At 40.4% G+C, this 24,585-nt stretch overlaps 1 protein-coding gene across 1 annotated transcript in view; it reads right to left on the bottom strand.

Moving 5' to 3' along the window:
* dpp10 (dipeptidyl peptidase like 10) overlaps nt 1-24,585 on the bottom strand; it is a 102,314-nt gene that overhangs the window by 76,535 nt on the left and 1,194 nt on the right. The gene's annotated exons all lie outside the window — the stretch shown is intronic.

The following is a 24,585-nucleotide window of genomic DNA, read 5'->3' as shown; positions in this document are numbered from 1 at the left end:
GAAACAGTTTGTTGTCCGTCTTGCTCAGCTTACGGTTTGATACCAAGTGATGTGTTTGTAGGTCATTTTAGTATTTATTTATGTTGTTGTTCCACATTCTGCAGTAGTTTTAATGCTTTTGGTTCAAAGCGCTTCATGACAATAACTGGGTGTCAAAATGATGGACAAATGTCATCATCCAATAAGTGATGTCCCATAATACCTACTTTTTCTAGTTTTTTCTGTCATTTTGAACATTTTGATTTTTTGAAACATTTCATTTTGTCAGACTCTTTTCTTTTTATAACTATAGCTTCAGGAATTTTGTTTTGATTTCTAACACTTTTTTAAAAAATTTGCTTTGCTTTTTGAATTGTTGTGATCTTATGTTTTTGCATTGAGTAATTTATTGATGTGATTTATTTATATTTAAGAAAATATCCCCCACACCATGACACCACCACCACCAGCCTGAACCGTTGATACAAGGCAGGATGGATCCATTCTTTCATGTTGTTAAGGCCAAATTCTGACCCAACCACCTGAATGTGGCAGCAGAAATGGTGACTCTGGACTGTAGTCCATCTGGCTCCAGGTTGGACGTGTTGTTCTTTCAGAGATGCTCTTCTGCAGACCTGTTGGAACCAGTGGTTCTTTGAGCTCCTGTTGTCTTTCTATCAGATGGAACCAGTCTGGTTGTTCTCCTCTGATCTCTGACATCAACAAGGCACAGAACTTCTGCTCACTGGATATTTTCTATATTTGAACAATTCTTTGTAAACCCTAGAGATGGCTGTGGGTGAAATCCCAGTAGATCAACAGTTGCTGAAATCCTCAGACCAGCCCGTCTGAAACCAACAACCATGCTACGTTCAGAGTCACTTCAATCACCTTTCTTCCTCATTCCGATGCTCAGTTTGATCATCTGGACCAAGTCTACATGCATAAATGCATTGAGTTTCATGACCCCTGTTAAAATAAAATATGTCCAACACAAGAGGCCTTCAGTTCTCATCTGTTTGCCCAGCTGTTGGACAGGACAAGTTAGAAAATAATAAATAAATAAATAAATTGAGTTGCTGCCATGTGATTGGCTGATGAGAAATATGCATTTATGAACAGTTGGACAGGTGTGCCTGTCCAACTGTGTTGTAGTTCTGTATCACTGAACAGGATTATTAGTCAGCTGGAGGATGCTGCAATTTCAAACAGAGCAATGGTGACATCTGCTGGCAGAGAGGAGGAACAGCATGTGGAGGCGTTACAACCAGAACAGAGGAACGTCAGCAGCCAGGAATGAGTGAAGCCTGGCTGACAGTGTGCTCTACAGCAGTGGTCCCCAACCTTTTTTAGGCCAAGGACTGGTTTAATATCAGTCAATATTTAAACTTTATTTTTTTTTTAAAGCTTAGTTGACATTTTTTAAGCTTCCAGTTTCTGGAAAATCTTTTTCATATTAAAATGTTCCTATATGGAATGTAGTTTAACAACAAGAAACAGAGGATAAAGATTCAAAGAAAAAGTTGTTGCTTTGCTGAAGTTGTTTCTGATTAGTAAAACTTTAATAAAGGCAACTTTACAGGGTATTTTTCATAAAATGTCAATCCAGGCTGAGATTATCTTTCAATGCAAAAAGATAATTTTTTTGTTCTTTATTAAATCTTGTTTGATTGTGTTTGTCCTTTTGACAGTTTTACACAAATCAGCAACTTCATTTTAGTGAATCTTCCAGTTTAAACTTTCTTTGCGCTCCAAGTTTTGTGTAGGACTTAACCAGGAGGCTAATAAACCATCCCGCTTTTAACCCTTGTGCTATCCTATGACCCCCCCCCCACCCACCCTTCCATTGACGTGTTCTCCCTACCATGACAAAGGTGGATAAAGGTGGAAAGATTTCATGTAATCCATGGACACCAGTGAAGATCACAAATCATTGAAGAAAAAAGGTTCAGAGCTCTGTCTAGTGGGTCTAGATGACCCAACTCCCAACGTTAAAGTGCCTAGGATAGCACAAGGGTTAAAGTGTGGTGAATAAATACTATACAATGAAATAAAACCCTTCTAAAAAGTGGTATTTTCTACATATAATAAATGCAAATCCATGGTAAATGCATCTATATTAGTAGCATCCTTGTAACAGTAGAAAATAAAATGCAATAGATTTTCAGTTACTTTAAAATGAATTTAAAGCTACGGAGCCCGTGTCCTGACATTAAGATATAAAAATATATCTTGTTCCCACAGGTTATTATCTCGTTCGCACGAAATACTATTCCGTTCCCACAAGATACTATTCCGTTCCCACAAGATACTATTGCGTTCCCTCAAAATACTATTCCGTTCCCTCGAAATGATTAACTCGTGCGAACGCAATAATTATGTCGTTCGAACGCAATAATTAATCTGTTCGAACGCAATAATTATTCACGTCATAATCATTCACGCGGATATGCTCTCTGTACGCCGGCAAAAGCCGCTTTCAGCGGTAACTTCCGTGTCTCTGTGACCCATATTCGTTCAAAAAAGGAACATGAAAAACAAAAGTGATCACTTTATTACTGTCTCAATGAATATAAGAAAAATATCAAAAGATTTATGATAACTAGGCTGCTTTGTCATACGATAGCTCCTGCTAGGCTACTACTACTAGCGCCGCCGCAAAGCTCTTTGATGTATGCCGGCATTTGGGCAACTGGCTGGTCTGTTGACAGACAGACAGCTGATATTGTAGTTTAGGGTCGAATAGGAATAATAATATTCAGGACTTGTCTTTTATTAACTTTAGCAGTCAGTCGCTTTACATTCGAAGGCTATTAGGCTACATGCTAACTGACTAGCCGATCATTGATCCTGTTATTCATTTACGTCATAGATTTACAGCAGATACCTTCACATTTCTGTCTGTGTGTGTCTCATTACATTGCATTGAAGACACGGAGGATGTTTAGAGAACAGATTTATTTATTTTAAAAAGCACAAAAGCATCCATCGTATTCACGTTCATTCACATGATCATGATGATGATCTGGTACGCCCTCCGGTCATCTTACTGCAAAAGCCGCTTCCTGCCGCTACTTCCGTGTCTCTGTGAGCATTCAATAGGGGTAAAAATAAAAGTAAGAATGGTCGATCTGTTATTGTCTCGATGAAAATCTGAAAAATATCATATTAAGCTGGCTGCTTCACCTAATGCACTTACCTTTAGCTCGTAGCATAACAACAATAGCAGTACGTCACGTTTCCCAGCATGCATTGCAGCCAATCATTGGCCAATCACCGTGTCCCTGTGACCAAGGTTTTTTTTTATTTTTTTTTATTTTTTTTATTTATTTTTTTTTTTTTTTGACAGGGAATATCAACTTTTACATCATTGTTACATTGTTTCCAAGTTACACATCATTTTACATCAAATATATTTTCAGTCAGTAAATCAGAATTCGTGTTTTTGATCATTTTGTACTGTTCCCCTCTTTTTTATATGAACAGAAAAAAAAAAATAAATAAATAAACAGAGCAGCTGTCAATCACACTCTTATCCAAAAAGGATGAATCAATAAAATAAATCCACATTATCTGTTATCTTGTAATAGAGAAGTATTTATTTATTTTATTTTTTATTTTTTTGTTAGAATTAAAGAAAGTCAGGTCTAAGAGGTCCAATATATTTGACCCATTTTGCCCACCATCTCAAACCTTTATCTGTTTGCATCTTTATTGCAAAAGTCAGTCTTTCCATAACATAAATATCATGTATTGTTTTATACCAATCATCTACTGTTGGAGCATCAGGTTGTAACCACTTTCTTGTCAAGGCCTTCTTCCCTCCCACCAGCAATATTCTCATTAAATATTGGTCTGCTGCAGACTGCATGTGTTGTGTTACTGTTCCCAGGTATAGAGCTGAGGCATTAAAGGGAAAGGTTTCTTGAAATGTCATCTCCAAACATTTATGGATTTCTTGCCAAAAAGATATGAGTACAGGACAATCCCAGAATATATGGTAGTGGTTGGCTTCAGATGAGCCACATAACCTCCAACAGCTTGTACCAACACCTTGATGTCTCTTTTGTGTGGGGGTGATGAAGAATCTGATGATGCTTTTCCATCCAAATTCCCTCCAACTATGTGAATGAGTGGTTCTCCATTGGGATTTACAGATATTTTCCCATTCTTCCTCAGTCATGTGCAATCTTCCTTCTCGTTCCCATTTACTCTTAACATAATGAGTGTTTGTGTGTCGGGAGTCCTGTAGACCCTTGTACAGTTTGGATATTATTCTTCGTCCGCCCCCAGAAGTATAGGCTGTTATAAACACTTTCAGTATGTCATTGTCTAATTTTTCTGATCCCTCAGCCAGGATCCCATTCAGTCTATGTCGTATCTGTAAGTACCTAAAAAAATCCCTGTTCTCCAAACTGTATTCTTTCTTACACATTTCAAAACTTTTTACTGCCCCCTTTTTTATTAGGTTGCAGTATGCTGTGACTCTTGTTGTTCTCCATATTTTAAATCTTGAGTCTGTCCTGTTAGGTATAAAATCTGTGTCGTATGCTCCCCATCGCAGCACCTTTTCTGCTCCCTCCAAACTACAGTTTTTAGCTATTTTCTGCCATATTTTTAGTGATATTTTTAGCCATGAGTTTTCGTCAGAGTTATTTGTCAGTTTACTATCTGCTATCTTGGTTTGGATGGGAGGTTCTGTGTGTTCTCCCTCTTCTATTTCCTTCCACCTTGCTCTAAATTGTGGATCGCAGAGACCTACAAGTGGTCTTATTTGAGCCGCATAATAATAATCCCTGAGGGTTGGTAGTGCCATACCCCCTTTGTCCTTAGACAGTTGCATTACTTTGTATCGTATTCTGGGTCTCTTACCCTTCCAAATGTAACGTGAAATCATCTTGTCCCATTCAATGAATTGCTGATCTTTTATTTCAATTGGTAGCATCTGGAAAAGATACATTAAGCGAGGCAGGATAACCATTTTAATTGTGTCTATCCTTGAAGATAAGTTAAGGAATGGTAGATGAGTCCATCTGGAAATGTCTGATTTTATTTTTAAGTTTAAAGGGGCATAATTAGCATCAAATAATTTAGCAATATCTTGGGTGAGGTTAATTCCTAGGTACTTCATTGTATTTGTAGTACATATCAGGTCATATTTATTCAAAAGGTGTTTTGGTGGATTAAAATTGAGAGTTAAGATCTGGGTTTTTTGGACATTTAATCTGTAGCCTGATAATAATCCAAATTCTTTTAGGGATGACATTAATATTGGTAAAGACTTCAGGGGTTGTGTTAAATAGATTAATACATCATCTGCAAATAATGATAATTTGTGTTCTTGTCCTCCTATTTTCACTCCTGTTATCTCTTTGGCTTGTCTAATTAATTGACTGAGGGGTTCAATAAATAAAGCAAATAGAAGTGGTGAGCATGGGCAGCCCTGTCTGCAGGAACGCTCCAGTGTGAAGGGTTTCGTAAGACTACCATTAATTTTAATTCTTGCTGTGGGGTTATTATATACAGCTTGAAGAGCCTGAATAAGAGTTTTATGTAAGCCATATTTCTCTAGTACTTTAAACAGGAAGGTCCATCTAACTGTATCGAATGCCTTCTCTGCATCCAACCCCATAAGCATTGCTTGTGTCTTATTTTGTTGTATATTCCATATAATATGTAGTGTCCTTCTCAAACTATCATGGGTCTGTCTTTGATGAATAAATCCTGTCTGGTCAAGGTGAATAAGTGAAGGTAAGATCTTCTCAAATCTTATGGCCAATATTGACATAAATATTTTATAGTCTACGTTTAACACTGATATTGGCCTGTATTGTTTGCAATCTAATTTATCTTTTCCTTCTTTTGGTATCACTGAAATTATAGCGTCCCTCCATGAGGGAGGGATTGTTCCCTTTTGTAGTACCCAGTTACATATTTTGCAAAGTTTAGGAGTTAGTTGAGCCCTAAAACATTTGTACCACTCGGCTGGGAAGCCATCTAGACCTGGAGTCTTCTGTGGTTTAAGCCTGGATATTGCAGCCTTCACCTCGTTTTCCGTTATTTCTGCCACCAAGGTTTTATTTTGTTCCTGTGTGACCTTAGGTAAATCTAGGGATTCAAGAAAAGATCCTATTTCATTTATGTTATCAAGTTTTGGTTGTGCGTATAAATTTTTGTAATATTCTTCAAAACAATTTTGGATATCTTCTGGTTTATATTGTATTTCCTCTGTTCGGGAGTGTCTTATTTTAGTGATTGTGTTATCTTTTTGTTGTTTTCTCAATTTGTATGCCAATAGTTTCATTGCTTTACTTCCTGCTTCGTAATATCCCTGTTTTAGAAAAACTAATTTCTTTTTAACTTCTTCTGAGTATATCTCATCTATCTAATTTTGTAGTTTTTTTATCTTTGTTCCGTTATCATGTTTCGCTCCAATTTTATGTTGTTTTTGCAAATCTTTAAGTTGACATGTTAATTGATTAAGCTTCTCTTGTTTACGCTTCTTTAACGATGAGGAGAGCAAAATTATTTTTCCTCTTAGTACCGCTTTATACGCATCCCACACTGTAGTTGGGGAAACTTCCCCATTATCATTATCTTCAAAATACATTTCTATCTCTTTACCCAATTCTTCTTTTATTTTTGCATTATTTAATACACTTAGGTTCAATTTCCATGTTGTAGATTTGGGCTTTTCATTGATATTTATTAGCATTTTTACTGGTGCGTGGTCAGATATATCCAATGTTCCTATGTCGCATCACTGGATTCGGTGTCGATCTTTTCCAGACATAAAGAAATAGTCTATTCTGGAGTAAGTTGATTGTGGTGCTGAGTAATAAGTGTAGTCCCGGCTAGTTGAGTTCAGTTCCCTCAAAACATCTATTATACCAATTTCTTTGATGACTGAGTTTATTTTGTTAACTAAAGGTTTTTTGTGGCATAAACTAGAACCAGATGAGTCCATCTTTGTTAATCTTATGTTCATATCTCCTCCACTTATAAGTATCCCGCAAGATTCTGTGGACATAATATTGAATACTTTTTTATAAAATTGCCAATCACTTCCTGGGGGAGCATATATACTAAATAATGTTACCAAATACCCTTCAATCCTTCCTATGATCATTACATATCGACCCTCTTTATCTTTGGTCTCTGAAATGTGTTCATATTGAACCTGATTTGATATTAGAATAGCTGATCCTCTTCTATGTCCTGACTTATAGGATGTGAAAAAAATGTGTTTAAAGCCCCCTCTCCTCAGTTTTTCATGTTCAGCCTCTGTTAGGTGGGTTTCCTGTAGGAAAACCACTTGTCCCCGTTCCCTTTTAAGCTTTGAAAATATTTTACTTCTCTTAATAGGATTCAGCATACCATTTACATTATAGGAAATTATTCTTATAGTTTTATCCACCATCATTTTTGTGATGTGTCTGGATTTTAGTGGATGAGGGAAAGACAGCTTTCAGGCTGCTCTGAACTGCAGCCAACAAATGATAAAAAAGATAACTAGTTAGAAAAATGCTCTTATTCAAGTAACACAAATTTTCCTCAGAACTTCCAAAGGTGGGGTTCCTCTGAGAACCCTGTTGTTGTTGTAATGCAGCCATCCCGAGGGAAAATCTCTCTTTCAAGAAAGGGCCCTCTGACAAAGTCTTTGATGGTGAGTATACAGCTCAAAGTTCAGCCCTCCGACTAATCGTTACCTTCATTTCGGCTTTTTATAATAATGAAAACAAACAAAATAAAAATCATTACTCAGAAGTAAACCAAAGAGTTTCTGTCTCACTTTTAGTAAATAGAATTCGAGAAAGGATGCATTTGCCCAGAGAGAAAAATTAAATAAAAATAAAAACAAGAATCAGCATGTATTTACCCATCATGGTCAAATCTGCAGCATGTGTGTACTCATCTGGGCTGCTGTTGTCACTGTTTTTTAGTTTTTATTCATGTCTTCCTGCTGCGGGCCCCGTCTGAACTTTTCAAGCTTGTCCTTGTATGATGATGCTCCTTGTCGCCGTCTCTGTCCTCGTCCTCCGCTGACAGTCCAGGTCAGCCTCCTGATCTGCTCCAACAGCGTCTCTGCTGGTTTCAGCACGGTCACCGGTAATCCTTTTTCTGCCATCTCTCTCGTCGCTTCTTCAGTAGAGTTGTATACACGAGTTCCGTCCGGGTAGAAAACTCGAAGTTTGGCGGGGAAGGGGGTCTGAAATCGGATCCCTTTTTCTTTCAGAACCTTCTTTGCTTCTGCATATTCTTTTCTTTTGTTAAGCACGCTCGGTGCATAGTCGTTATCAAAATTTACTTGTCCACCCTTCCAGATGAATCCTTTCTTCTGCCACGCCGTTCGTAGAATCTCCTCTTTTATTCTGTAACTTTGGAACGTTACTACAATGGATCTCGGCGGCCCCCCTTCTCGTGGTGCTGGACCCAGGGCTCGGTGTGCTCGTTCGATCTGGAGGTTTCTGTCTTCCGCTAATGACAGATTTTGTTTAAGCAGCTCTTCGACAAAGTGTATCATTGATGGGGATTTATTTTCGGAGCCCTCCGCCACAGAGTAGATCCTGATGTTGTTTCGTCTGGCCCTTCCTTCCTGGTCCGATTGTTGAGTTTCTAGCTGTGACTGAAGTTTCACCAGCTCCTCCATGACTTCTTCCATTGATTGCAGCCTTTCCTCAGCGCTCACAATCCGCTCTTCCGCCTCGTCAAGCCTTATCTTTGCCTTGCTAAGCTCTTCCTTAATTTCTCTCAATTGTTGTTTGTTGTCCTGGCGGAAACTTTTTATTTCTGTCAGTATTGTTGTTAGGTTGATTTCTTCATCTGGCTCGTCTTCGTTAGCATTAGCCGGTGATGCGCTGCTAACACCAGCACGTGGGCACTCTGGGCTGTTGCTTCCAGGAAAATCGGCAGTTTGCGTGGTTTTCTTTGGCTTAAGTTTAGCCTGCTTGTCTCGGGTCCACATCTTGCCCTTTTCCATCTCTTGGAATCACTTTGGATATCGTTTGTCGAGTTTGAAGGGCAATTTGATTCCAAATGTCGGAGGAGAGAAGACTCTAAGCTGCCATCTTTGCGGCTGCGCACTGGAAGCCGTGACCAAGGTTTAACAACAAGACCAATGATTGGCCAATGATTTGCCGGTAAGCATGCTGGGAAACGTGACGTACTGCTATTGTTGTTATGCTACGAGCTAAAGGTAAGTGCATTAGGTGAAGCAGCCAGCTTAATATGATATTTTTCAGATTTTCATCGAGACAATAACAGATCGACCATTCTTGCTTTTATTTTTACCCCTATTGAATGCTCACAGAGACACGGAAGTAGCGGCAGGAAGCGGCTTTTGCAGTAAGATGACCGGAGGGCGTACCAGATCATCATCATGATCATGTGAATGAACGTGAATACGATGGATGCTTTTGTGCTTTTTAAAATAAATAAATATGTTCTCTAAACATCCTCCGTGTCTTCAATGCAATGTAATGAGACACACACAGACAGAAATGTGAAGGTATCTGCTGTAAATCTATGACGTAAATTAATAACAGGATCAATGATCGGCTAGTCAGTTAGCATGTAGCCTAATAGCCTTCCAATGTAAAGATACTGACTGCTAAAGTTAATAAAAAACAAATCCTGAATATTATTATTCCTATTCGACCCTAAACTACAATATCAGCTGTCTGTCTGTCAACAGACCAGCCAGTTGCCCAAATGCCGGCATACATCAAAGAGCTTTGCGGCGGCGCTAGTAGTAGTAGCCTAGCAGGAGCTATCGTATGACAAAGCAGCCTAGTTATCATAAATCTTTTGATATTTTTCTTATATTCATTGAGACAGTAATAAAGTGATCACTTTTGTTTTTCATGTTCCTTTTTTGAACGAATATGGGTCACAGAGACACGGAAGTTACCGCTGAAAGCGGCTTTTGCCGGCGTACAGAGAGCATATCCGCGTGAATGACTTATGACGTGAATAATTATTGCGTTCGAACGGATTAATTATTCAATTCAATTCAATTCAATTCAATTTTATTTGTATAGCCCAAAATCACAACAACAGTTGTCTCGATGGGCTTCGAAGTAAAACATGAAATCAAAAGGATCACGAATACAAAGAGTTCAATAGAAAAATACTAAAATGAACTAACAAACTGACTAAGCTATACTGGCATCCCTGCCCTTAGACCCCCCTTCGCGGTAAGGAAAAACTCCCAAAAAAACCGGATTCCGGAAAAAACGAAGAAACCTCAGGGGTGCCCACATGAAGGAGGGATCCTCCCCCAGGACGGACAGGCGATTTACCAGAACTCTTAGAGAAGAATTAACTTATCTAAATCTACAACTACAAATATAAAAGTCCAGCAGACGAGCTTCATCCAGCCGTGGTTGTGGGGACAGTCAAAGGCGCGAGTCGAGCCGGAGACAGGAACCACAGCCAGGTGTAGGAGCGGGAGCAAAGACGAGGTAAACGGTCAGGAACTGGAGCACGGATGAGCCAACTGGGGTCTGGAAGCACTCCCACTCCCCAGGAGGGGAGAGGAAAAGAGGGACAATACATGAATCGCACTGCACCAAACAGAGGCATGGAGAACTAAATGATAAATTATGATCAAGAATAGAGGAGAGGAAGGGTAGAAGTAAAAAAGGAAAGAGGACAGAACCCCAGAGCACCATAGTTACCCCAGCTTCAACTTCTAGCAGCCTTTTAAAAGAAATAGTTATTATTAAGTTTAATTTAAACAAACTAACATTAAGTTAAATAATCTCTTAATACTAACTAGTCTGACAATAAGCCTGTCCAAAGAGGAATGTTTTCAGTCTAGCTTTGAATGTAGAAACTGAGTCGGCCTCTCTTACATGAGCTGGGAGTTTATTCCATAAGACAGGGGCTTGGTGGCTAAACGCTCTACCTCCAACCGTACTTTTACTAATTCTAGGAACCACAAGCAGTCCTGCATTTTGCGAGCGAAGTGTTCTGATTGGTTGGTAAGGGACTATGAGGTCCTTAATATAGGACGGGGCCATTCCATGTAAGGCCTTATAGGTTAACAGGAGGATCTTGAACTTAATTCTAGAATCAACTGGGAGCCAATGGAGCGAAACTAACACAGGAGTGATGTGATCTCTTCTGCTGGTTCCAGCTAACAATCTAGCTGCTGCGTTCTGAACAAGCTGGAGACTTCTTAAGGAACTCTTAGGACACGCTGCTAACAAGGAGTTACAGTAATCCAGCCTCGACGTAACAAATGCATGGATGAGTTTTTCAGCATCACTCTTAGAAAGTAGATTTCTGATCTTAGCAATATTCCACAGGTGAAAAAAGGCAGTTCTACACGCCTGAGATATGTGAGCCTTAAATGATAAATCCTGGTCAAGTAAAACCCCAAGGTTTCTAACTGTGGAATTGGGGGCTATACTTATGCCATCCAGGGAGACTATCTGAGCAGACAGAGCATCTCTGAGGTTTTTAGGACCAAGTATAATGACCTCAGTTTTTTCTGGGTTCAAGAGGAGGTAATTAATTGTCATCCAGGTCTTGATGTCACTGATGCAGGCGTTCAGTTTCTCTATCTGGTCATTCTGGTCAGGCTTCATGGATAAATACAACTGCGTATCGTCGGCATAACAATGAAAATTAATGCTGTGTTTCCTGATTATGTTTCCTAGGGGTAACATATAAAGCGTAAACAGGATCGGTCCCAAGACTGAGCCCTGTGGGACTCCATAGTTGACTCGAGTGCACTGAGAGGAATGTCCATTTACATTAACGAACTGATACCTATCAGACAGATAGGATTTAAACCACTGGAGAGCAGATCCTCTGATCCCTATGTCCTGCTCTAATCTATGGAGTAAAATACCGTGGTCGATAGTGTCAAAGGCAGCACTGAGGTCCAACAGGACCAGAATAGAAAGTAGTCCCTTTTCTGAGGCCAATAACAAGTCATTAGAGACTCTAACTAGTGCAGTTTCCGTACTGTGGTGAGGTCTAAACCCCGACTGAAAGTCTTCAAAGTGGCTGTTGTCCTGTAGGTGGCAGTAAAGCTGCTTAACTACAACTCTTTCTAGGATTTTAGAAATAAAGGGCAGGTTTGATATCGGTCTATAGTTGGCCAAGATACTAGGATCCAAACTGGGCTTTTTCAGAAGAGGTTTAACAACTGCATATTTAAAAGACTGTGGCACGTAACCCGTTTCCAGAGAGGCATTTATCATTGTTAATATGGGATCATTGATTAGGGGAAAAGTTTCTTTAAAAAGTCTAGTGGGAATTGGGTCTAACAGACACGTTGAGGATTTGGAGGACGTAATAACTGATGTTATTGATCCAAAGCAGTGAAGCAGTCTAATGTTACAGAGGTTTCTATGGATGCCTCCATTTCTACCGCTTCAGCCTGTTCTGGGCTGATAGTAGGAATAACTTGATTTAACTTATGTCTAATATTTGAGATTTTACTATCGAAAAATGTAAGAAAATCATCAGAGCTGAGAGAAACAGGAACATGTGGTTCTACTGAGCTCTGACTGCGAGTTAATTTAGCTATAGTGCTAAAAAGAAATCTTGGATTGTTTCCATTCTCTGATATTAAGGTTGAATAGTACTGGCTTCTAGCTCTACGCAGAGCTTTTTTATAATTTAATAGGCTATGTTTCCAGATATCCAGAGACTGCTCTGAACCGGAGCGGCGCCATTCTCTTTCCAACTTACGGGTTTCTCGTTTAAGAGAACGAGTTTCAGCGTTAAACCACGGTGCTACTCGGTTTTGTCTGACGAACTTAGGTTTCAAGGGGGCAACAACATCGAGTGTACTCCTGAGGGCTTGTAAGGCATCATTAACAAAGTGGTCATTTATACTAGGACTGATACTATGGGAGCTGGTCTCAGAGTATTTTCTCAGAATATCACTAAGTACTGGCTGAACTGTGTGTTTAAACTCAGACACAGAACGGTCAGTTAAGGTTCTTCTAAGTTGTTTCTTATTCACTGGGGCAGAAGGATGTTCCAGTGTAAGCTGGAAGGTAATCATAAAGTGATCAGAAATGATGGGGTTAAGAGGAAGGACACTCAGCTGGCTGATCTCTATCCCATGGGTTAGAACAAGGTCCAGGGTGTGCTTATGACAGTGAGTGGGTTCATTCACACTTTGGGTGAAACCAACATCATCTAATAAAGCTGCAAAAGCCGTTCCTAGGCAGTCACTGGGGTCATCAACATGAATATTAAAATCCCCTAATATTATAATTTGATCAGAATCTAAGACAATAGTCGATAGGAAGTCGGAAAACTCAGTTAAAAATTCTGAATATGGGCCGGGGGGGCGATAAATAATTATGAGTAAAACAGGTTTTCGAGTTTTCCTGTTTGGGTGACTTAAAGACAATATGATGCTTTCAAATGAATTATAAGCATTTTTAACTTTAGGGCTGAGAAGTAAGCTAGACTGTGATATTACTGCCAAACCACCTCCTTTCCCTGAAATCCTGGATTTCTGATAGTTAGCATAAGTGGGGGGGGTTGCTTCATTCAATCTAACATAGTCATCCTGATGGAGCCAAGTTTCTGTTAAGGCTAAAAGACTAAGATTCTTATCAGTAATTAACTCGTTGACTAAGAGGGACTTGGAGGAAATGGATCGAATGTTTAATAAACCGCATTTAATGACATCATAATTCTGCTTGTGAGTACTGCTGTCTGTCACTTTAAGGTTTCTATGACGCGCTCCTTTCATTTGTCTTTCAGCACATAAGCTAAAGCTAGGACCTGCTTGACTTTCCCTGCATGGGTTTTGCACCGGCACTAACCCTAAGGGAGGCTCAGAGGAGCGTTTTACACTGCTGCTCTGCGCCCGGGTCTCGTCTCTGGATTGTCAGGTTAACAGACTAAGCCTAGCAGAAATGTTTCTAGAAAGAAGAGCGGCACCGTCCCGGGTGGGATGGACGCCGTCTCTCCGCATGAGACCGGGCTTCCCCCAAAACGCGCTCCAGTTATCCACAAAACCAACGCCGTTTTCTGGGCACCATCTAGAAAGCCAGCGGTTAAATGATGAAAAGCGGCTGTACATTTCATCATTGACTAAGTTCGGCAGGGGACCAGAGAAAATTACAGTGTCGGACATCGTCTTAGCCAGTTTACACACCGAAGTTACGTTTAACTTAACCACCTCTGACTGTCTCCGTCGGGCATCATTACCGCCTGCGTGAATCACGACTCGACGGAACCTGGACTTACTCTGAGCTAACATCCTAAGGTTCCCCTCGATGTCACCAACTCTGGCCCCCGGATAACACCTGACTGTAGCCGCTGGGAGCTCCACGTTTCTAACTTCAGAAGAGCCTATAACCAGAGTTGAGTGTTCAGCGGGTGTGTCGCTGAGGGGGGAGAACCTATTACTAACGTGGAGTCTCGGGTGCTCTAAGTTTTTGCGTTTAGCACTATGTTTCCTCCCAACCGGTACAAACCCCTGACTGTCTCCCGGCTGTTGGGAGGGCGCTGGGGTGCTAGCTAAGTTAGCCCTGGTAGCGCGGCCCGCGCTACGAGTAACGACCTGGCTAGCCGGCTTAGCTTCCACTGTGCGGAGCCGCGCTTCTAACTGCTCCAGCCTGGCCTCCAAGTCTAACACAAGACTACACTTAACACACCTACCCCTATCTTCACTAAAGGAGGCAGGATCATCACTAAACATATGGCACATGGGGCAGGAGAGAGGAGGAGAGGCGGAAGGAGTGGTGGTGGCCATACTAGGTTCTAAGCTAAGGCTAGCGGTGTTTAAGTAAAGAGAAGTGGTTTATTTAGCAAAATGAGAAAAGTGAACAGCAAGCGGTTTAACAGTGGTGAATTAGCTAATAAAAGGTACTAGATGTGAATATTAACCCAGATAACCCTTAGAGTAAGCAATAGTAGTAAGGCTAATGCCAAACAAGACGACAGCAGTCACACAACTAGCACTGGGAATAGCTCACCCGGAAATGACGTCACTTGTGACCAGCTTGTGCCTTATTGCGTTCGAACGACATAATTATTGTGTTCGCACGAGTTAATCATTTCGAGGGAACGGAATAGTATTTTGAGGGAACGCAAGAGTATCTTGTGGGAACGGAATAGTATTTCGTGCGAACGAGATAATAATCTGTGGGAACAAGATATTCATCTGTGGGAACAAGATATATTTTTATATCTTAATGTCAGGACACGTATAAAGCAAACCTTGTATTGAAATGTCTTTTTTTTATTGAATCGTAAATTTCAAGGCACATTTTCATTTAAATGACATCAAAGGCCATGACCATTTAAAATGCAATTTATTCAGATTTTAAGATTGAATTGCTTTTTTTTTTTTTTTTTGAATTCTAAATTGCAAAACGTATTTTCATATTTTCAGCCTGAATTGCATATTAAATTGGTTACTGTAGCAGTTGATGTTCAGGCCTTTTTGCCAGCAGTTGGGGTTGTTGACAGTCTAGATTTGTAATGGCATTCTGGGGAGGCATTTACCAATTCTTCACATCTTAATAAAATAAAAAACCCAGCAAATTGAAATGTGTGGAATAGTAACAAGGTGAAAGCTGGCCTGGAACCCCTCCCAGATCTTTGATGGGGACCTGTCTTTGATAGACAGATGTAAAGTTTTTGATGTCTTAGAACAAAAAGGGCTGCATTTTTTTTAACACGGCAACTGACATCTGAATGCTCAAAAAGCACGCAAACACAAAACACTTGAGCGTTGTCTGCAGCATGATGCAGATCCACATAAAAACTGCTAATTGCAGCGTTGGCGTTGCAGGGTACTTCCAAGACACTGATGCCAAGTTTCAGACATAAAAAGAACAGTTGGTGCCCCCCCCCCCCAATCGTCCCTAACCTGAGCACCAACTCCAGAAAGTGCTCACAGCAAAGCACCGCCCCACGCCCCCATGAGGGCACCGATGGACACCCAAACTGACCTACCACACCCCACAGGACCGAAATGCGGCCCACCCAAGTGCTGGAGGGTGGAGCCCAATCCTGTCCTTCGGGTGGGAAGCAGCAGAAGCCATTTTAGTTTAACATAACGGGTTTAAAGGTATGGCAGGTCAGCTCTGGCCCATGTGGAGGGCGTACCTTTTCCTCCGAGTAATAAGGCTCACTGCAATAAAGCTAAAGTTTAGAGAAACACTCAGAGTTCTGCTCTAAAGAGGAATTGAAAGAGTTTTTAAGATGATCGTTTAAAAACACCGTCCTCATCTTGAATATTACAGAAACGGAAAAAACAATGGAATGATGGAACCAGAACTCTACTGCAGGGTTCTGCTCCCTTTGCTGTGATGCTTCACCTTTTTGGAGCAATGCATCCCAGAATCCCTAAAGACAGCCAGCTGTTGTCCTTCATCTGAAACCGTTTGGCCCACCTTACATCACTGGGGAGGGCACCTGTTCCTCTGTGGTGCTGTCACAGTGAGGCTTAAGTCTGTCGTGGCATCTCTGTCAGATTAAAGGCTTCAGGTCAAAAAAGAAAAATGAAGCTTTAAATTATAATCTCACATTTAAACAGCTGGAAATGACTCAAAAAGTTCAATCCTCTTTCCTGCACACTTACTTTCACCAATATGTTTTTCTGGTTTTGAAAATTTTGGTTTATGTGTCTGCGTATGGGGGTGTCAAGATTTATGAGTGTTTGAGTTTTTATTGAGGTGTTTCTAACATTTCAAAGATATTTAACAAAAATCAAACTGAAACCCAAAAACCAGAGTGGATCAGAAAAATGTGTTTGTGTCAGAAATGTCGTCTTGTCACCTTTATTGAGGGAGTAAGAAGTTATTTTCCTTTGACACGTTAAAGACTAAAACAATTGAATTAAACTTAATGTTGGCACCATTGAGAAAACGGGAACAAAAAATCCATATCTGTTTTATGAAAATACAGGTAAAACAGACAAACGACAGGAAAGGTGAGGAAAACCTCCAGTTCTTTCTAAAAACAAAGCTTTGTAGTCTGAGCCTTAAGCAGAACAAAATGCATCCCTATAGACCACTCTGGCCAGCCTCAACCATGAGATTTCAAATGAAAAGCCAAGTTATTGTCTAACCTCAAAGCTGCACAAGAACCGTGGACAAGAGTAGATATTATTTAACTAATTAATTATAATAGTGTTTACTTTCCCGGTAATTGAATAATTGTGGTAATATCAAACCTCTGGTTCATCCTTTTGACGTGTTCTTACCTTATTTACTGTTTGTTTGTTTGTTACATTAGACTTGTTTGTTTTCTTTAAAAATAGGGTCTTAAATTTAGTATTGAATTGTCTTAAAAACTCAATTTCTATATTTGTGTAGACACCCTGTATAAATCTAAATCAGATTAAACTTCTTCTGACTGTTTAGATGAGGGGGGGTCAAACTCATTTTCACTGAGGGCCACATCAGCATAGTGTCTGTCCTCAAAAGGTCAGATAGAACTTATACATGTAACTAAATGTAATGAAAATAAATGTAACTACTCCTTAATGTTAAGCAACTCATTATTTATTATAACATTTTAAAGTGACAATTCCAGTTTGCTTGTTATTCTATCATAAATCCTTTTACATTTGATTCTGTCAGGTTAGGTTATATGGACAGTGTTTAAGTCCTAATGTATAGTTGTCCAATCGGATAGTTAAAGTCTGATTCCCCCTAGATATTAATAAATACACAACATTTTTAATTTTTTATTTTAAGAAATTAAAAACCTTTATGCTCACGCGGGCCACAGAAAATGACATGGAGGGCCACATTTGGCCCCCGGGCCGTAAGTTTGACACATGTGGTTTGGACAATAAAAGTAACTGGAGCAAATCCCCAGGTAACCACCAGATTCCAGTTGATCCGCTTTCACTTCAATGCAAAACCCTCAACAACTTTTTTAACCCCTTTTGGTTGTTATATATATATATTTTTTTTTTTTTAATTTTTGACATCAAAACTGGGCTAAAGGTGTGTCTTGTTTATTGGAAGTAAAACATGCTTAACCCTTGTGCTATCTTAGGTGACCCCCCCTTCCATTGAGGTGTTCTCCCTACCATGACAAAGGTGGATAAAGGTGGAAAGATTTCATGTAATCCATGGACACCAGTGAAGATCACAAATCATTGAAGAAAAAAGGTTCAGAGCACTGTCTAGTGGGTCTTGATGACCCAACTCCCAATGTTCAAGTGCCTAGGATAGAACAAGGGTTAATATTAACTTTAGTATTGAGTTTGGTATAAGCGTTGGAGCTTTTATTTGTATTGTATTTATTTCATAAAGGGACAATGCATTCAAAAACAGTGTGGAGTGCTCTAACAAAAGAGAAACACTGCAAATATGCAGGATTGTAGCCTAAGCTACTTTTCATCCTCTGTCCATGCTGACCATGGCCAGCCACCAAGAGACTGGAGATAAAATAACAAAACATAAATTCTGAAGCATACTAGGACACTTTACCACTGCATCTGCTAGAAACCACAAGCATTGGCTGTCAGGTTTTCTTTTCTTTATAATTCTATTTCATGCCCAACTATGCATATCTTTAGCTGCCATCTGAACAAATGATTTCATACATTTATTTGCAGAATATCTGACGAAGTTTTGTACATTATTTGTGTCTTTATTTAGTTTTACTCCAGTTCTTTTAATGAATAAATTCAGTTCAATTGTATTTATATAGCCCAACATGTACAGCTGCAGTCATCTTAATGGGCTTCAACCAGTAATTGTGTAAAAACATGAATCATAAAGAACATCAAGTCAGAGAATTCAATAGGCTAAGGACTAAACTAAACTGGGCATCCCTGCCTGAAGACCCTCCTTCCCGGTTAGGAAAAACTCCTGGAAAAAAAAAAAAAAAAAAAAAAAACAGGTTCCGGAAAATAAGAAGAAATCTCAGGAGTGTCTACATGAAGGAGGCATCCTCCCCAGGATGGAGCAACCATGCTCACTTCCTGGCTGTTAGAAAGACCTCTGCTTGGCTGTATATGTTGATGCTCGACAGCACAGCTAATAAAAAGAACAGAGCAACCAGAAAGCATCTTTGGAGTGACAGCAGTTTATCAAATCCCAAATTCACTAGTTGTATGTGTTCCAACAACTGCTCCTCCTTTTGGCTGCTTGAAGAAAAGTTTATCCAAATGGAGCAAAAACCTAAAAATGGGCTAAATATAAACTGGGGGGGGGGGGGGGTCATGTGACCAACAGCTTTTTCCATTCATGATGGTGCTGTTCCACCTGCTCCTTTGAAGACGATGCAGTTGATTCAAACGCACCCACCCGGCTTTACAAAACCATCTTTAAGTAGACGAAATCTCCCGTATTTGTGTATTGTACTTCTTACATGCCCTGCAGACAGCCTTTGCTTTATTTTCACTATTTGGTCTAATTGTGCACTTCCACTTCCAGAATAATCTACTTTCTTTTGCAAGCAAACCGGGCTTTTGTTTTCAAGCGGCTGAGGGTCTTCTTGCTCAGCTTGCACCAACTTTTCCACCTGCTAATCAAAGCAGACCGTCTGAGAAGACAATGCTGGTCTCCCACAGACACATTTGTCAATGTCCCCCTGTTTGGGGCTCATTTGAACAGCATTTAACCCAAATGGTGGCACCAAGCTCACACAGTTCAGTCAGTCACACTTCAGTTTTTACACCGTTCTGTCCCTGGAGGTCTCTGGCAGCTTCAGACCACTGACAAACACACACAGTTCTCAGTCCAGTTCTGTTTTTTATTTTTTTCAACAAACATTGACAGGAACTGCAAGAGCTGAGCTTGGAGCCCAGAAGAGCTGCAAGTTAGGATCTCAGAGGAGGTTGTAAAGTCAGAGGTTAGAAGTCCAAACTTCCACTGACAGTGAACTAAAGAGATCAGTGAAATGTCAGCGACAAATAGATGAGCGTGTGATCATCATCATAGAGCACAGAATGATGCATTTTAGATTATTAAAGTAAAAAAGCCCTTTTGCTCTTTAAAGCTGCCAAAGTGTTGCGGTGAGAAACAAGCTGCAGTGAAGATTTCATCCCAGCTATGAGTCCTGCTGCTTTTCACACCCAGTTGGAGTGTTGCTCCAATCAACACCCCCTCTCTGCCAGAGGAACCAGTCAATCCATGCGGCGCCTCCTTTGGCATGACATTGTGTACGCTGCAGAAAGACAACTTGTTTTACCAAAGTGGGAAGTATTTTACATTTGCAGGGTTTTTTTTCTCCCCTCACCCCCCAACCCTCACCTTTCATCTGCTGATTTTTTTAAAGCAAATATTAATACAAGTACGTCATGTTTGCCTATTGGACTAATGATGGGCTTTTGATCAGCAGTGTGCCTAAACAACTCTTTGCTTTTGGGATGAGCAGACAGAGTCAGACGAGGTTTTTAAAAGAAACAATAGAGAGCTGACCGTGGCCCCGAAGAAAGAAAACAAGCGATAAGAGACAATGAAGACTTTAGAAAGGCGCTCGAAGACCTCAAAGCTAATCTAACACCGCTCTTAGAACCAGCTGAGGAGATCAGAACAAGCATCAAGAAAACAGGGTCACCATTCTGGAGAATGGAGTGGACGAGGTGGAACAAGCCCAGAGGAATTATGTGATGATCACTGGATTACAGATCAAACCCCGGCAAGGGCTAACGCAGCCAGAGCTACCAAAGCTATCCTTGCTAGCATTGCTTCTGATCCTGGTAAGAACAGCGGTGAGTCTCTGGAACACCAAGTGGAATCATTTCTCACATCTAAAGGGATTTCCCTGGATCTAAAGTCCATGGAGACCTGCTACCCGCTCCCCAGGCATAAAGCATAAAGATGAAATTTAACATTTGGCAAATGATTTCCCAGGTTATTAATAAAGATGGCGACAAGAACAGGAGCCAAAATGGACCCCTGTGGGACTCCACTACTGATGTTCATGGAGTCCACCTAATTTGGTCCAGAAAGAGTCCTGAACTTTCAGGATCAGGAAAGTCAGTGTGGTGACGTCCTCCAGCCACCAGTCAGGGAGATGGAGTAGTGGCTCGAGGGAAGGAACGATGATCAGGTTAGTCGTGGAGCAGAAACCGGTCAGGATAGAAGAAGCACGTTTGCAGGTGGTTGTTGCTGTTCAGCTGAGACGTTCTGGCAAGGCTGAGTTGCAGGAGCTGATTTAAATAACAGGCATCTGCAGAAGATTGCCTAAAGGGCGTAGGGCGGCAGACGTGACAAGATGCAGGAATAATAACCATCTGAGTTTATCTGGCATCATTGGATGTGTACTTATTATGCACATTAAAAAATTTACTTTTAGGTTAACTGCTGATGATTTACTATATGTAAGTTATGTTATGTAAATATGTAATTTTATTTTGATAGGGTGATTTTAACATCTATAGGGACTGCAGATGAAAAGTAGCCCTTATTGACAGAAATGTTTATTAATACGCTCGGTCCCTGTATTGAATAATTAAATGTATACATTTAAAGAAGGAGAAGGCATTAATAAAGTGCTTCCCACTTGGAGGATACTCAGTTCTGCTTTGGAACCTGTTCCAGGGACGTATTTGAGCAGAAAATGTCAGGGAAGGCCGTTCAGACACAGACCAACATTCAAAATGAAGTCTTTGGAAATGTCTCTCGTTGCCAGGGGACCAGGTTCTGGTAGCAGAAGAAGCCTGCACACCCACACACATGTACATGCACAAACACACACACACATGAACAGACAAACACATGCACACACACACAGCGCTCCTTCTATTACACTGCTGTCCACTTCTCTGCTCTGCTCCTGCAGCCTCCTCTCTGCATGAAGATGTGTCAAAGTGCACACATCCCCCCCAGCAGCCATGCAGGAGGGAACAAACGGTGCTGGAAAACATTAAACAAGATCAGCAATGTCAGTCTGCCAACAGGGTGGCATTTAGATACATCTGCTACCAAAAATAAATACTTCCAACTTTTGCATCCGGCAGACATGTACACACAAGGAGGAGGGAATTCTCCAGTCATTTTCTTCTACTTCATAGAATCGTGTCTTTTCAGATGCACTAGCTCTGATTCAGGTGGTCTGACCAAGTTTCTTTTGGTTTGTTTTAAGCTTTAAAGTATCACAACATCTCAAAGATGACGCTCCTACATTTGAAATAAAGCCATGAATTTGTCTTTCCATTGAGATGAACCCAAACTCATCCGTTTTCTGCCTCTAAGCGCCTTTCTGACTGTTCCGTTGACATTTATGAACACTTTGCTTTTACCGTTCCAGAAATTTTTTTCTTCAACTAATTCCCATTTCCAATCTAGTCCCAGACGTTATTGCACAGCACTGAGCTCTCCCAAGGACTCAGGAAAAAATGCTAACAATGTTCCTGTTTTTTTTGGCCACAGCAAACAAAGAGCTTTGAATGCAAATCCTTGGCAGACATCACTCTAGAAGAAAACAAATTAATGACATCCATCACCACAGAGACAGCCTCATTGCCAGGAAATATTGCTGTCAGCTGGCGTAGCTCTGTAATCTATTGACTTGCTGATTCAAGAGGCAATTCAATCATTCTTAAGACCAAGATTCCAGCAATCCATCAACCGCAGGGCAAACCCATCCGTACAGGCTGTTGATGTGAGGAGGGAAGCCCTCACAGGTTCAAGAAGCTGCTGGCTGGTTCTCTTCACTTACAGATGCAGAAGTTAGGCTGCAAAGCCTTTGTTTCCCGTTTATCCTGCAGCATGGCTCCATGTTGTCATGGTTTAGATCAGAGCAGCTTTTTCTTCACTGCAACAGAAGAACCTGTCAGTAGGTTGAAAAAGTAAAACTGTAACATCCATATTGTCACATGGTCAGGTGTGCCGTGGGAAATTACCCTCATACCTGATCTAAAATCATTTTCCATCTCCAGGATATCAGCTCTGTGTTCATCCTGATAAAACAATGAGTAGTAAAGATCATAAAATACTTTTTTGTGTTTATTTAATTCTATTAAAGACATTTTGATAAGAATGACGGTACAACAGTTTAGCTGCAGCTTCAGCTTTTTTAGGAAAAGTCCCGCCCCTTTAACTGTCTCCACCAATCATTCTTGGAGGCTTAATCATCCGTCATCAGTCTGACCAATCAGAAGTGGTTAAAGTCTTCACTTCCTTGTTCTGATTCTGCTCATAAAGTCTCTAAGTTCCAACAGAAGTACCAGCTAAAGCTCGTCTTTAGCGGTGTAGCTTTCCACAGAATCCGGTGTCAGACCGTGGAACAAGAGAACAAAACAATGAAGCTCAGAGAAGAGAGTCTGTCTGACATCACTACATCTCCCATGATGCATTGCGTTAAAGTGACAGCGTCTCTCCTCTTAGTCTTGAAACAACAACAAACACACAAACAGTTTTTAAATCATCTAATTTAACTTTTATTACATCTTTTAGAAAAAACAGCAGCAGCTTCCAGCTTTTTCTGCTACAATTATCACTAAAATGCATGTGAGATCATGGAGGGGCTGTAGATCAATGCAGACTGAGCATCTACTGCTTTTTTTTTTTTTTGGGATGCTGGTGTGCCGCAGGATTTTTGTGAAGGATAAAGTGTGCCGTGGCTCAAAAAGGTTGAAAAACACTGATCTAACATAACCCCAGATTAAGCTGGGGTTACTACAGGGGGCCTGTTGATCCGTGCAAAGAATCCTGACCCCCCAGAGAAAAACACATGCACAGGAAGAACCAGAATAATTGATTTATCCCGGGGGGGGGGGGGGGGGGGGCATTTTAACCGTTTAACCACTGTGCAACCCCAAAGCCATCCATTTGAAACAAACATCTGTTATGTGAACTGCCTACAAAGAAAACAGCAGAACATCGCAGTAGAATGGATGAATACTTCAAGGACCTCCTCAAACCTGGAGTCATTCAAATTCAAGGTCATTTTATTTCTAAAGCACCTGCGGAAGGAAAAGTCATAAACGTCTCTGTTACTCGTTTCCTCAAATCAGAAAAAACTTTATTTGATGGAATCTTCCTTCTCTGTCAAATGTTTGCAGCTGGTTTAAACTTGGACTTTGTGATGAAGATGAAGACGTCAAAGTGGATTCTAACAACTTCAGCTGTGTCCAACTTCTAATGATGGATGCATAAAGCAAAATATAATGACAACCGTCATAAAACTGGAATATAATAATCAACATGAATCCACCGTGTCTGCTGCCAAATATCAAGCAGAGCATCTTCTGCTCCGTGGGAACAACTGTCTCAATAAATCCATACTTGGAGGAAAACTCCTGGTTTTGTCTGCAAACAGCAGCTATAATCATTTTTAAGGTGAAGGCTCTTTCTCTGTTTCCTCCCTGACTCTTTTCTCCCCAAAGAAACTTTCCAAATAAGTTTAATTGTTTGGATTTTATGAGCTTTTTAGCTTCGAGTTACTAACTTAGCAGTGGAGCAGCTGCTTAAAGTCACAAGGAAAAAATTGTATTTTCATTCATTTCTTTTTTTTAGTTGTTATTCATCATCATTATTTATTTATTTATTCATAAAGCATCTTCCACCCCCAGCCAAGGAGATCTAGAGTGCTGTTCACATGAAACAGAAAAGAATTACGAGCAGAAAACCAATTTAAAAGATTCAAACCAGAACCAGGCTGATGCTAAAAGGCTGAAATAGAGGAACAATTCTCTGTTAAAAC

Source organism: Oryzias latipes, chromosome 21, assembly GCF_053564925.1.
Source record: "Oryzias latipes strain Hd-rR chromosome 21, Olatipes_Hd-rR_3.1".
Lineage (NCBI taxonomy): Eukaryota > Metazoa > Chordata > Actinopteri > Beloniformes > Adrianichthyidae > Oryzias > Oryzias latipes.
The sequence above is the reverse complement of the archived record's forward strand: the minus strand, read 5'-3'. Positions and strand labels throughout refer to the sequence as shown.